The 14,568-nt window shown below is 46.7% G+C and overlaps 1 long non-coding RNA gene and 1 pseudogene across 1 annotated transcript in view; one reads left to right on the forward strand and one right to left on the reverse strand.

The window, feature by feature from the left end:
• LOC146866089 (uncharacterized) overlaps positions 1-14,568 on the reverse strand; it is a 186,823-nt gene that overhangs the window by 65,733 nt on the left and 106,522 nt on the right. The window lies entirely within an intron of this gene.
• The window catches only part of LOC146866090 (uncharacterized), a 90,913-nt pseudogene continuing 89,349 nt past the window's right edge, over positions 13,005-14,568 (forward strand).

Here is a 14,568-nt window from a genome sequence, read left to right on the forward strand (position 1 = left end):
TGAAACTACTCTAACTGCCATGAGAACATGAGGAAGACAGTTGCCTTAGAAACGGTATCGCCCCCCACCTTAACCCCATCTGGACCCTCCTCTCCTCCTCCCCCCAAGCAAATAAAAAAAAAAGCACCAATACATCTAAATAAATTAAAAAAGCGCAACAAACTTGTAAAATGAGTGTGTGGTGACCTCCTCCTAGAGGGGAATCCCAAACCTAAACTACACTCTAGGGACATTACCATTTCCCGTCCCCCAACCCTTATCAAAGCAAAAAAACACAAGGCAATCCTGCATAGTCAAAGAAGACCCCCTCCCAAACTGAGTACTCTTGAACTAAGACATTTTGAACTGAGCAGTGAATAAACACAACACTGTCTATAGAGAACAGCTCCATCTCACGATGTGAGCAGTTCCCGGTACCCTAGATCCTTCCCCTCGAGACCCCCCCCTTGTGTATAGAAGTCATCTTCTGACCTGACTTCACCATGCCGTTGTGCTCCCGTATTGACCATGTCAGGCATCAGAAGTAAGGACCCCGGCTGCCTCGGGGCACCCAGAACCCGGCCACATGCGTAAGATGTAAGTCCCCCGCTCCATCCAAGTCCCCAGGATTCCCCGCCTGACCCCTTCTGTGGGGGAAGGAAAGAGGTGAGTGGGTACAACCGTCTCAAGATGGCCGGGATTCCCTTCAAAAGGGTTCCCATTCAGTCATCAGACCAGCCATACAAGGAGCTGGGGATCACTCTGGTCTCTCAATCATTGGACTCATTCTGGAGCTTATGTGTTTCTTCTTCCCACTCTGCGCCATTGCCTGCCATTACGACGATCCGATCGGCCACCTCCTTCCTGCACCGACGAGGTATTGGAAAGCTCCAAACCCAGCAAGGTTACCGCCTCCGAAAGATCCACACAGTGTTGCTGTTTATTTTGCCATAGGAAGACTATCCCAAAAGGGTATGTCCAGCGGTACCTGACGTTCTTTTCCCTTAGGTGCTCCATGACCGGTCGGAACTGCTGTCAACGCTGGAGAGTGGCTTGGGCTACATCTTAATAGAGGGTGCACGTTGTGTTCTGAAAAGAGATGGACTCAGAGGCCCTAGCCTTTTGTAGGACTAGTTCTTTTATCTTAAAAGAGCTGAACTTGGCCAGAACATCCCGTGGGCGGCAGTTCTCCCCGAAAGGTGTGGGCCATCTCTATGGACCCTCTCCAGTCGAACCTCCGGACCACCCTCTCCGAGGGTAGAGGAGAAGAGGCCCACCATGAACGCCTCTAAATCTGATCCTTCGCAACCTTCCTCCAGGCCCCGGACTCTTATGTTGTCGCGACAAGAGCGATTTTCCAAATCTTTGCACTTGAGTAAGGAGTCGCGAAGTTGCTTGCGGAGGTCGGCCGTGCTTTCTTCCAGAGTTGAGATCTTGCCCACCACTTCCTGATGTTGCGCTTCCAAGTCGAGCGTGCGAGTGCCCAGGGAATCTATATCTGCTTGGACAGTCACTAATTTCTCACGCACCTCCGCGCAGAAGGTTTCGAAGGAGGCTTCTATGTCTGCTTTGATATCTGCCCGTAACTCGGTGCGTAGTTCTTGTTTAAAGTCGCGTAGAGAGGCCAGGAGGTCTTCACGTGTCAACGCCATGGTAGCTCCATCTTCTATTGACCCCCTTCCAGCCGAAGTGAAGTAGTTGGAGACCTTATTATTGGGGTTCTTCTTGGGTGGCATAAGGGGCCCTCCACTCGGTCAGCTCTCAGCCGCCTCTCAGGTACGTAGAAACTGCGCCTTCCCAATAATCTCTAGAAGAGATTCCCTCGCCGCTCTCTGAGGCTCACTGCTCCACCCCCTCAGGGCCAAGAAGAGTCCGTCTTCACCGTGCCCTTCTCGACATCTCACAAGAGACAGAATGCTCAAGCGTGTAAAGCATCCAGTCACCACATCTGCATGCTTCGTCAGCTCTGCCACCTAGACGATTTTCCTTGTCGTCGCCTTGCACCAACCAGAAATCACACTTCAGTGAGAGAGGACCTTCCGTCCGCCATATCGGGTTCAGGCACTCCACTCATGTGCATCCCCCACTGAGAACATCTGTCCCCATCATAGAGCGACCTTGACTCACTCTAGCCCAGTGGAGACGCAGCTCCGGTTAGATAGGAGCTTGCAGCTGCTTGAAGAGCACCCCTGGGGCACCACCATTCACCCCCAATCACCCCAGGGGTTAAATAACTCATGCAGTTCGTGGTGGGTCGGGCACGGCAGGCCTCAGCTCCATCCGGCAGTCTGGAGCCGATGGTGCAGGATGGGCTTCACTGTTGGGGACAGGGCGGCCGCAACTGCAGATGTCATAACCTGCCAAATGCGCTTTGTGGGTGGGCGCCGTCAGCCATTCTGCGCGCTGCTCCGTGGCAGGTCCGGGGCAGGTCCGCCCCCCTCCGTGTATGCTCACTGGGGGCTCCCAGGAGTCCAAGGACCGCAGAACTGCTCCCCTCCCTAGCACTTGCGGTAAGGCTTTTCGGGAGCGGAGTGCAGCATTCGCGGGAGATCCTCAGCCGCACGCTCCCGTCATTCGCGTTCGGGTGGCCGCCATTTCCTCCATTGCTTGTGTGCTGCCTGCCTCTTCTTGGGCTGCAATCAAATGCCCTCTGTGTCCCCGGACGTAGCAGGCTACGCCTCCCGGTGCAGCACTACTCCGGCATCTCGGAGCGCCCTCCACCAAGTTGGTAAGGTGCCTTGTTACTTTCAATTTCGTAGGGCCTGGGAGGGAGCTGATCGGATGGCTCCCCGGTTGGTTGGCCACGCACCCCGGAATTTTTTTTTAAGTCCAACAGTTACTTCTGCACGTGTCAGCTCTCCGTGCTCATTGTTGAAAGCGTCCGCTTGCCCCTCCCAGCTTTTCTCCTTTCTTCATGGTGCCGGTGAGATCTTCCCAATAGAGACCCCACCCCTGGTCACGCTTCTTTCTTCTATAACCCTCCCCTTGGCTTCCCTGTTTGATTTAACACTATAGTTCCCAGTTTTTTTTACTTGGGTTTTTCAGTATATAGTTGTGTCAACCTTTAAGTCTCTTTCATCCTGTTTATTGGTAGTTCTGACTGTTTTGTTGTATTTTTAATACAATTTGTCATGTATGAGGATGAGGCAACCCAGTTCGTGAAAGAAAATTTAAAATCCTTCATTAAAGATTCGGTTCAAAAAGCAGTTTCTGTTTCTTTATTGGATGGTTCCAAAAAAAGAAAGGTGTTGCTCCTCAGTGTGTTTTTGAATAAGGCGTTTCTGTAAAAATTAGTCGTCCTACCCGGGAGGCAGAGTCGGATTGCCAATGCGGGCAATCGGGCGTGGGCCGATGGGCCAGTGCTAAAGTGCCGGCAGGGGGCTGCTTTTTTGGGGGCCTTTTTCAACCTCCCACTGTGTCTGAAGAGGCCAGGTGTTGTTGTGGCCTCTGGGCCATTCTCACCTAGTTGTCAGTTCTAACCTCGGCCCCCATGGGGCCAGCCTGTCCCAGAAGCGAAGCTATGTCATTCACCTTTCATCCACTCCCTCCTCCACTATGACTTCACATTTAAGTCTTAATGGGAGGGGGTGGAGGAGTGCACAAACGTTGAAAGTCCTCGCTGGAAGGCCAGGCCGGTCACGTGTTATGGCCATTTTCACCTTGACCTGGCCAGTTCAAGTTTCATGAAGTAATCTACCCAGCACATTCCCAGTTTGTTTTCTGTACTCGTAGCATGTACTTGCTGGAGAGATCCGTGTTTTGTCTATTCAGGCTTAACTCATCAATAATTTAGCATAGAGGGTTATATATCTGCTGCAAACACAACCTGTAGCTTGCAGATCAAAGATGTGTATTTTACGTACAAAGATCAATTGGTTGTTGCTCAGATGTCCTTTTGTTACTTGCAGCTTATAAATTAGAATCACTGTCATTGGAATTATGCGGTAGGGAGGGCCAAATTAAGCAGCAGTTGGCTACATTTTGGGGCAAGAAAAGACAAATTATGCAACTTTTCTGATGTTATTGTTTCATTATTTTGTCACTCTATAACATTGTCATCCCAGTCTGGGAAAACGTTTCACCTCATTAGTAAAACTTTTATAATCCAATACAGCAATAACAACTGAAAGATGACCAGTCAACCTTTGAGAAGAGCCTTCCAATGCGCAGGAACATGTATCGCCACGTTTTTTGTAACTTTTAAAGTGACTGAGCTAGAAATTATTTTAATATCAGTGCCACCATTTTACCACTGGTGTCCTATAGACAACAAACTACCTCCAGTGTGACAGCACCAGCATTTTGCCATGGGTGGTGCATCCCATATGCCAAGAATTACCTCCAATATGCCAGTGCCTGTATTTTGCCATAGGTTTCCTTTGCACCAAGATTAATTAATTACAGTTTGTGTGCCTGCATTTTACCTAGGTACATCATATAACAAGAATTACCGACTTCACTTTTCTTCATTCTCACTCACTCAGTCACTTTAGCTCACACTCACTTTAACTCACTCTCTAATCCAAACTTAGTCTCACTTATTCCCACTCTCTCTGACTCACTCAGTCTCACTTAGGTACACACACAACATTTCTCATGGTTTTATTTTACTTACTTCCCTGCAGCTACCTGACCTGCTAGGCTTCAGATGATGGTATTGGATAGACTCTAAGGGCAGATACAGACCTTCTTCCAGCCTAAAAAACTGAAGCACAAAGTTGGAGTCTGCACAGTGGTGCATTGGCTCCAGCTGTCAGTTTCTTGCTTTTTCACCTCATCTTGTCATAAGGTGAATGATGTTCTTGCCAAACCCTCTCCCGCGTGATGAGATGGGAGAGGAATAGCTGACAGCATGACTGATGGGTAGCGCTGGGCACGGTAGGGATTACCACAAAAGTGCCCAGGGCTACCTGTACCAGTGACACCACAGCATGCCACTAATTGAGAGGTCTTGAGGCCTGGCAGGATCCAGAGGCCCAGGCTAGGACATTGTTAGTCCTGGTCAATCTCGCTGATGACTGTGAGGGTGGGCACATTTTTTATTATACCAGTTAATAAATGGGTATTATTTATTACTGGTATTATAAAAATGAGGGCAGAAAGAAGGGGGAGCGCTACTGAAAGTAACAGGTTTTATTCTATGTAACCCCTATGTAGTGAATCAAGAGGAGGTATTTCAGAGCCGCTTTTTCTCTTCCATTTGTCAATGTAGGTTCTTTTCACAGGGATCCTGACCTAACCCCTTTTGCCCCTTGGATTTGTATTAGATTTCTGATTGATGTTATAATCAGAGTTGAGGACCTATTTGATTGAGAGCAGGATTCTTGCAACCTTGTACAAGGTGTTGAGACTGAAATAAGTATTCAGTTTTCACAGCTCCAGCGTTTCCAGTCTTCACCAATACTACTGACCCTTCAAGCTTAAAAATGCTTAATGTACCACACATTTCTCCAAAAATAAGCCTCCTGGTGCCAACCAAGCAATGTTTTGTGAAAGGTCGCGCTCCTCAAATGTGGGCCACTTTTTGGAGGCTGCCCGGGCCTATTTTTGGTCCCAATCCGACCCTGCCGAGAGGTTCCTTCTTCGGGGCTCCCCTCCTCTCCCCTTCACATTACAATGTTATAGGACACTGATTGTGACAATGACAATAACCTAAAGGATGATGGGTCAGTGGCAATGTTATGGATGACTCTTATGATAATGGGCCTTCAGAGAAAAGGCGAGAAACGTCTCCTTTTGAGGGTTCATTCCTCTCAGAGTCAAATAATGTGGTTGATTTTTCAGGAGAACCTATGTTTGATCCTGTTTTCATCCATCATCCCAATTCCACTGAGTGGTTCCCTTCTCCCTATGTATCAGTATCAGGAAGGCCAGACGGAATCTTCACGGAGGCAGAATGAAGCTGAATTCCCAATGCCCACCTCCCGGAGCTAGCTGCGTTGACTCAACTGCTCCAGGCAGGGGGAAAGGGGAAGTGGACAGAAAAGAGACACTCGTGCAAAACTGGCTCCCTCTTCGTCTTTCAGTAATTGCCCAGGAAGACCTAATGCACAGAAGGGAACAAAATTCCATTCAACATTCTAACTGGTGTTATTAGACAATGTGCTTTCCCCTGGACCTTTACCCTACCAGTTCCTCTGCAGGAGCTATGCCTCTCTTTATTTTCCCAGTTCGATGATCACTGGTTTTGTTCTACAGGAAGACCTAATACACACATAAAAGAACTGGTTAGGTCTTATTCATTTCTTCAATTCTTATACTCTTCTTACCCTTGTGCCCTCTTACCAATTCTCCCAGCCTTCCTTGCCACTCTGGTTGACAAACTGACTGGAACAGAAGTTTTAGTCTAAGCTGCTTCCTAGGTGAAGAATGCAGTTCACTGTGTCCTTCTTGCGTTACTTGGATTACGCGCAAAAAGGGACAGGGTAGGGTAGACAGAGGAAGGTAAGAGTAGGTAAGTCGCAAGGAGGGTTAGGGTAGAAGCAAACAGATGAAGAACGGTTTTCATCGACTGAAGTTCAGGTGTGCTCAAGTCTCTCTGCTATCTGCTTACTTGTGTGGTAGTTCTGGTGCTCTCAAATCTCTCCGGTAACGGCTTACTTGTGTGGAGTTATCTTCAAATACTGCAGCCGGTCTCCTTCACTCGACGGTAAGCCTACCGGAGTAAGGAGACCCTGGAATTACCTCAAATATCTTCGGAGACGGCGGAGTCAAGTTACTCTCCCACTCTGGGTTCTATCTCTACTTGACCAAGGATTATATTGGCTCAGACTAATTCAGAATTACTCCCTCACTAATGTCTCTAACTACACCTAGAGACCTGCTATGACCAAAATACATTTAATTACTGAGGGAAACTTCGAGTCGAGGAGCGAGAACTAAAGCTACCTCACTCGACTGTGACTAAATTGAAGTGCGCGGCAAAACGCGCTCCGTGAGCAAAAGAAGTCTCCTCTCTCGCGAGACTTCGTAACTTCATTAGTTAGTAAGGAAAATTGAGCGGCCATCTTAGAACGGAGTCCATAGCCTTTAGACACTAGTCCAGTAATTGCAGAGGGAAGGTTTCACCAACACCCGATGCTGTCCCACTGTCTTACGCCTTGTGATAATGACATTCAGATCCTTCCTGACAGTACCCCCTCTCAAAGACCGATCTCTCGGTCTTGGTTTCAAAGGATGCTGTGCATGAAATCGTTTTACCAGTCTTGGGGCATGTACGTCATCTGCTGGTTCCCATGATCTCTCCTCAGGTCCAAACCCCTTCCAGTCGACTAGATAGAATAAGTTTCCTTTTGTCTCCTTTGAATCTAAAACTCCTTTTACTTCGTACTCTAAATGTTTGTCTATTAACAAAGGAGGGGGTGGTTTCTCTAATCTAAGATTAGGAGCTGTCTTCTTTAGGAGTGACACGTGAAACACAGGATGGATGCCTAACTGGGTAGGTAATTTTAACTTAACAGTTACCGGACCCAGCACTTGCTCAATAATAAAGGGGCCTACGTAACGAGGCTGAAACTTCCTATTTCCCTTTAACCTAAGATGCCGTGAAGACAACCAAACCGACTCCCCCACCTGATACTGCTGGGCCTTCCTCCGGTGTTTGTCTGCCTGTTTCTTGTAACCTGCCTTAGCCTTGTGGAGATTGGACTCTGCAGATTTGCGGGCCTGATTTAAGTTAGTTAACAAATTGTTGACTGTTGGAACCCCAAAATCTCCCTGATTACTGAAAGGATTAGGGTGCTGTCCAAAATTTAAGAAGAATGGAGAATAGCCAGTAGAGACACTCTTGGCGTTATTATGTGCGAATTCAGCCATCCAAAGCAAATCTGACCAGTCACCCCCTTGATCTAAAAGAAACAGACGTAAATACTGTTCTAGCTCTTGATTTACCCTCTCTGTCTGACCATCTGTCTCTGGGTGATAACTGGTGGAAAGCCTGACCTCCGCTCCCATTCCCTTCATGAATGACTTCCAAAAGTGTGACACAAATTGGGGGCCACGGTCTGAAATCACAATCTTGGGAACCCCATGAATCTTTACAATGTTCTCTCTGAATAGCCTGGCCAACTCTGGAGCTGAAGGGACCCCTTTGACAGGAATAAAATGGCTCATCTTGGTGAAGGTGTCTACAATTACCAATATTGTGTTATAACCCTTACTCAGTGGAAGATCTACAATCAAATCTAACGTGACTGTATGCCAAGGATGTGGTGGGGTGGGTAAGGGCCGTAACAATCCCTGTGGAGCTTGCCTACTAGCTTTTCCTCGGGCACAAACCTCACAAGTCTCCACAAATTTCTTAATCTGAGAAATCATATTGGGCCACCAAAAGTACCGTTGAACCAGATCTATAGTTTTCAAGGCACCCTTGTGGCCTGCTAACGGCTGATCATGACAGTCTTTCAGCACTTGTTCTTGCATTTCTTTGGTAGGTAAGTACAGAGCTCCATCTTGGTACGGCAAGGAATCCACTACCTCTCGACCTTCCTGTTGACTAGCCCACTCAGCCATTTCCGTCAAAGACATAATCTTTCTGATTCCTTCTTTGTAGTTGCTTCCAGACATTGCGCACACGATCTTTGATTCAGGAATAATTGGTTGCGGAGCCACAGAATGTTCAGTAACTTCAGTTTGGATCCGGGACAAGGCATCTGCCTTACCATTCTTAATTCCAGGGCGGTATGTAATCACAAAATCAAAATCAGCGAAATAAAGAGACCATCGTAATTGACGTGGAGTTAAGGTTCTTGCTGATTTAAGGAATTGAAGATTTTTATGATCGGTGAACACCGTAACTGTGTGCCGTGCCCCAAGCAAATGGTGTCTCCATTCCACAAAAGCGTCCTTAACCGCCAGCAGTTCCTTTTCGGCGATGGTGTAATTCAATTCCGCTGCATTCAACTTCCGTGAATGGTAAGCCACAGGATGCAACTGCCCGGTGGACTTGTGCCGCTGGGACAAGATTCCCCCAATCGCTTGATCCGAAGCATCTGCTTCTACAAAGAAAGGCTCTGCAGGGTCTGCATGAAGCAAGATGGGTGCCGAAGTGAAACTCTTCTTTAGAAACTCAAATGCTTGTTCTGCTTCTGCCGACCAATGAAACTTAACTCCCTTCTTGAGCAGTCTGGTAATTGGGATGATCTTCTGCGAGAATCCCTGGATGAATCGCCGATAAAAATTGGCGAATCCTAAGAATCTCTGAATCTCCTTAACATCCTTAGGTGATGGCCAATCTACCACTGCTTGTACCTTCTTGGCCTCCATTGTGATCCCTCCTGGAGATAACACAAATCCCAGAAACTCCACTGTATGCACACTGAAGGCACATTTCTCCAATTTTACGTAGAGTTGGTGTTTTCGTAATCTTTCCAAAACTAACTTGACATGATCAGGGTGATCTCTGGGATCGGTGGAATATATCAAGATGTCATCCAAATAAATCACGGCTATCCGATCCACCAAATCTCCCATGATGTCATTGATGAAGTGCTGGAAGGCTGCCGGAGCATTACACAGGCCAAAGGGCATGACCTGATATTCAAATAGCCCGTATTTAGTTCTAAAAGCAGTCTTCCACTCGTGGCCTTCCTTCATTCGAATGAGATGGTACGCCCCTCGGAGGTCCAGTTTAGTAAATACTTGGGCGTCCTTAATCTGATCTAGAAGGACCGAAATCAGAGGCAGGGGGTAGCGGTTCTTTACTGTCACCCGATTGATGGCACGATAATCGATACAAGTCCTCAGTGATCCCACCTTCTTAGGAATGAAAAAAAGCGGCGACGACACTGGGGACTGTGACGGCCGGATAAATCCGTTCGCCAAGTAACGATCTAGGTATTCCTTCAAATAACTGTTCTCCGCTTCTGTTAGAGCGTAGACCCTACTGCAAGGTAGCGCTGCCCCAGGTTCGAGATCGATGGTACAATCGTAAGAACGATGTGGAGGGAGTTTCTCAGCCTCTTGTTCACTGAAGACATCTTCAAATTCTTTATACTCTGTGGGAATTTCTAAGGTGTTTATGACCCCAATGGATTCTCCACTGAATGACAACAAGGTGGCCACGGATGGTTCATGGGTGTCACAAACCAAAGAGAAGCAGTGTTTCGCACAAAAGGAGGAGTCCATTTTGATGGTTCGATCCTCCCAATTGATGGTTGGATTATGCAGGGTTAGCCAGGGGAGTCCCAAAATTAACTGAAACTGAGGGGCGTCGATCAAGTTGAACTGAAGGACCTCATGATGACCATTAGACTGAATTAATTCCAAAATTTCAGTGTGATGGGTGATCGGACCCGAAGAGAGGTTGGTACCATCTACCGCCCGGACTGATTCCTTCTGCTCCTTGCGCACCGCCTGGATTCCCATCTTCTTGGCAAAATTTATGTCGCAAAAATTGCCAGTGGCACCTGAATCGATCATTATCGCCACTCCTTCAATCTCTTGGCTTCGAAATTTCACTTTCATCTGTAGGGTTACATGTGGTGTCCGAGTCTGAAGGGTATTCGATATTTGATGCACCTTTGGAGTCTGATCTTCCAACTTCGCCATCTGAGCGACTCCGCCTACAGATGGTTTTGAGAGTTTCCCGAACTCGAAAACTTCGGCCTCTTCGGACACTCTCTTACGAAGTGTCCCGATCCCCCACAGTACATACATAACTTCTTCAGCCTCCTTTGCTCCTTCTCCTCCTTGCTTAGCGGTCCCCGGACAGATCCAATCTGCATAGGTTCATTTTCGACAGTTCCACCTGAAGTCTTGCCTGCTTCTGTCTTTATCCGATCAAAGCGTGGAAAATTCCAGCGAAGATCCTTTGTCTTCTTTTCACCTCTTCTCTCGGAGCTTCGGAAATCGATTTCCAAAACCAAATCCACCAACTCAGAGAATTCCATAGGTCGTTTTGGAATCTGCGCCAGGGTATCTTTGATGTCATCACGTAATCCTCGATAAAATAAGGCAGATCTCTTCTCTTCCGGCCAATTTGTTTCTACCAACAGTTTATTGAACTGAGTAAGGTAAGAGATTAGATCCCGGTTACCTTGGCGCAATTCTAAGAGCTCATTGTCTGTAGCCTGAGAAACTCTGCGTCTGTCGAAAATCCTAAGGAATTCTGCCTTGAACTGTTCCAAATTATACAAAAAGGGATCATTACGGGTAACTAAAGGCATGGCCCAATTAGCAGCATCCCCACCCAAATAAGACAAGATGAAGGCCACCCGTGATTGAGCATCTGGGAACAAATTTGCTCGACACATAAAATGCAAAGAACATTGGGTGAGAAAGAGCTGAGCTTTTTGTGGATCACCACAATATCTTTCGGGAGGGGCAAGTGGAATGATGGGGGAAACAGAGTGAACAACCTGAGCTACTGTGTGCGGGTCTTGCTTGGACTGGGTTTCTCTAGGAAAGGTTTGAGCGGGTGTAGCCCCCGAGGATATCTCTCTAACCTTCTGAGCTAATAATATTGCCTCCTGTCTGGAGGCCATTACTTCTTGCCTTAAATTCTTATTTTCTTCACTTAAGGTCCCTATTTCTCTTTGAATACCCTCCAACATCTCTCCTAAAGCCTTTAAACTGAAACCCTCTGCCATTCTGCCCAGGTGAAGGAACTACGTGGGCACTTCAATCTATCAGGAAGGCCAGACGGAATCTTCACGGAGGCAGAATGAAGCTGAATTCCCAATGCCCACCTCCCGGAGCTAGCTGCGTTGACTCAACTGCTCCAGGCAGGGGGAAAGGGGAAGTGGACAGAAAAGAGACACTCGTGCAAAACTGGCTCCCTCTTCGTCTTTCAGTAATTGCCCAGGAAGACCTAATGCACAGAAGGGAACAAAATTCCATTCAACATTCTAACTGGTGTTATTAGACAATGTGCTTTCCCCTGGACCTTTACCCTACCAGTTCCTCTGCAGGAGCTATGCCTCTCTTTATTTTCCCAGTTCGATGATCACTGGTTTTGTTCTACAGGAAGACCTAATACACACATAAAAGAACTGGTTAGGTCTTATTCATTTCTTCAATTCTTATACTCTTCTTACCCTTGTGCCCTCTTACCAATTCTCCCAGCCTTCCTTGCCACTCTGGTTGACAAACTGACTGGAACAGAAGTTTTAGTCTAAGCTGCTTCCTAGGTGAAGAATGCAGTTCACTGTGTCCTTCTTGCGTTACTTGGATTACGCGCAAAAAGGGACAGGGTAGGGTAGACAGAGGAAGGTAAGAGTAGGTAAGTCGCAAGGAGGGTTAGGGTAGAAGCAAACAGATGAAGAACGGTTTTCATCGACTGAAGTTCAGGTGTGCTCAAGTCTCTCTGCTATCTGCTTACTTGTGTGGTAGTTCTGGTGCTCTCAAATCTCTCCGGTAACGGCTTACTTGTGTGGAGTTATCTTCAAATACTGCAGCCGGTCTCCTTCACTCGACGGTAAGCCTACCGGAGTAAGGAGACCCTGGAATTACCTCAAATATCTTCGGAGACGGCGGAGTCAAGTTACTCTCCCACTCTGGGTTCTATCTCTACTTGACCAAGGATTATATTGGCTCAGACTAATTCAGAATTACTCCCTCACTAATGTCTCTAACTACACCTAGAGACCTGCTATGACCAAAATACATTTAATTACTGAGGGAAACTTCGAGTCGAGGAGCGAGAACTAAAGCTACCTCACTCGACTGTGACTAAATTGAAGTGCGCGGCAAAACGCGCTCCGTGAGCAAAAGAAGTCTCCTCTCTCGCGAGACTTCGTAACTTCATTAGTTAGTAAGGAAAATTGAGCGGCCATCTTAGAACGGAGTCCATAGCCTTTAGACACTAGTCCAGTAATTGCAGAGGGAAGGTTTCACCAACACCCGATGCTGTCCCACTGTCTTACGCCTTGTGATAATGACATTCAGATCCTTCCTGACAATCAGATTATGTTTCCTTTTATATACGCAAGCCGTTAGATAAATCCTCTAGGGATAAGTTAAAGTCAGAGTGCCCCCGTCTTTCCCTCCCTAACAAAGTGGCTGATACCCCTATTATTGACCCAAATATGTTGTTATTTTTAACCAAATTTGGCAAGGACCCCAAAAAGTGTGTCAACAGAGCCTGATCCAATTGCCAGGATAGAAGTCTGGATATAATGGGTCCTTTGACCAGAATTTTGGATTTGGCCGAAGAGGCTAAGATGGGTGAGGATCAGGATGAATCCTTACACTCTCTCTAATTGGGTTCAACAAGCTATTTGTTTGTTGGAGAATGTAAACACTTTTATTTCCCAAGAGAGGCATAAGAGTCTCTTATTGAAAATCAATCCAAAGCTCAACAGTCTGGCAACAAAAGAAGATGGTCCTTCTTTTTGGTGATTTATTTACAAAGGAAATGGGCAAGTACGTTTCCACTTTTGCTACAATCGACAAGACCCAAATTTCTATGAAGAAGATTTTTTCCCCTCAGGTTTTTAGCAGGGCCAGCAATGGCAGGAGTCACTTTGCCGGCCGCTATTCCTCAAGGGGCCAGTCTTTCAGAGGCTCCTTCAATGAAGGCTGCCAGCAGTACTATCAGGAATACAAACCTCAGTTCTATCCCTGCCGTTCCTGTGGATTCCGGAACAGGGGATAAAGAAACAAAGGAGATCATCTCCCAGGTAAGAACTTTCAATCTTGGTCATCCTCCCATAGTAGGCAGGCTTGCATATTGTCTAGATGCTTGGTTGTGTTTCTCAGCAGATCCTTGGATTATTCAAACTGTCGAAGGGTATTGCAAGGATCTTTATCAGATTCCAATTCAGTGTTATTTTCCTCCTCCTCTTCATTTTTCCTAAAAACTGTTTCTTCTTTCCAAACCGGCCACAGAGGAAACTTCTTTTGACCCATCAGGCTTCCTAAGCACCCTTTTTCTGGTCCTCAAAATGAACAAAGAGTATTTTCTGGTTATCAATCTAAAAGTTTTAAACAATTTTGTTGTTTAACGTCATTTCAAGATGGAGACCATCCTTCATCACAGAGATCTGTCTGTCCACCCTTCCTGCAGAAAGTTCCTTCATGTCCAATGGGGTCAGTCCTTTTTAAATTTCAAAACTCTTCCTTTTGGTCCCTCGTCAGCTCCTTGGTGTTTCACCAAGATTCTCAAACCTATGGTAGCCTTCCTTACAGATCAAAGAGTGCATCTCATTATTTATCTCGACAACTTCATAACAATGGTTCGGGATGAATCTTGTCTCTTGACTCAACTTCATCTTCGTCAGTATCTTTTGTCAAGCCTCGGTTTCCTAATAAACATCCAAAAGTCTTCTTTAGTTACGCCTCAACATCTGGAATTTCTCGGTTTCATCATAGACACTTCTCAATCCATTCTCCAACTCCCACTACAGAAGGTGGATCCAATAAAAATGGAGATACATCACGCGTTGTCTCTTTCCACATGTTCCCTTAGATCTCTAGACCGTATGGTAGGGCTTCTAACCTCCTCCATTCAAGCCATAGTTCCCAGTCCTCTGCATTACAGGGCCCTTCAGAGGTTGAAGATTTGCCATCTGCGCAGAGGGTTGGCTTTTTCAGATCCAGTTTCTCTAGATTCAGAATCCAGGGATGTGCTCCTTTAATGGCTCACTGGCT

The sequence above is a fragment of the Triturus cristatus genome, chromosome 2_1 (assembly GCF_964204655.1).
Source record: "Triturus cristatus chromosome 2_1, aTriCri1.1, whole genome shotgun sequence".
Taxonomy (NCBI): Eukaryota; Metazoa; Chordata; class Amphibia; order Caudata; family Salamandridae; genus Triturus; species Triturus cristatus.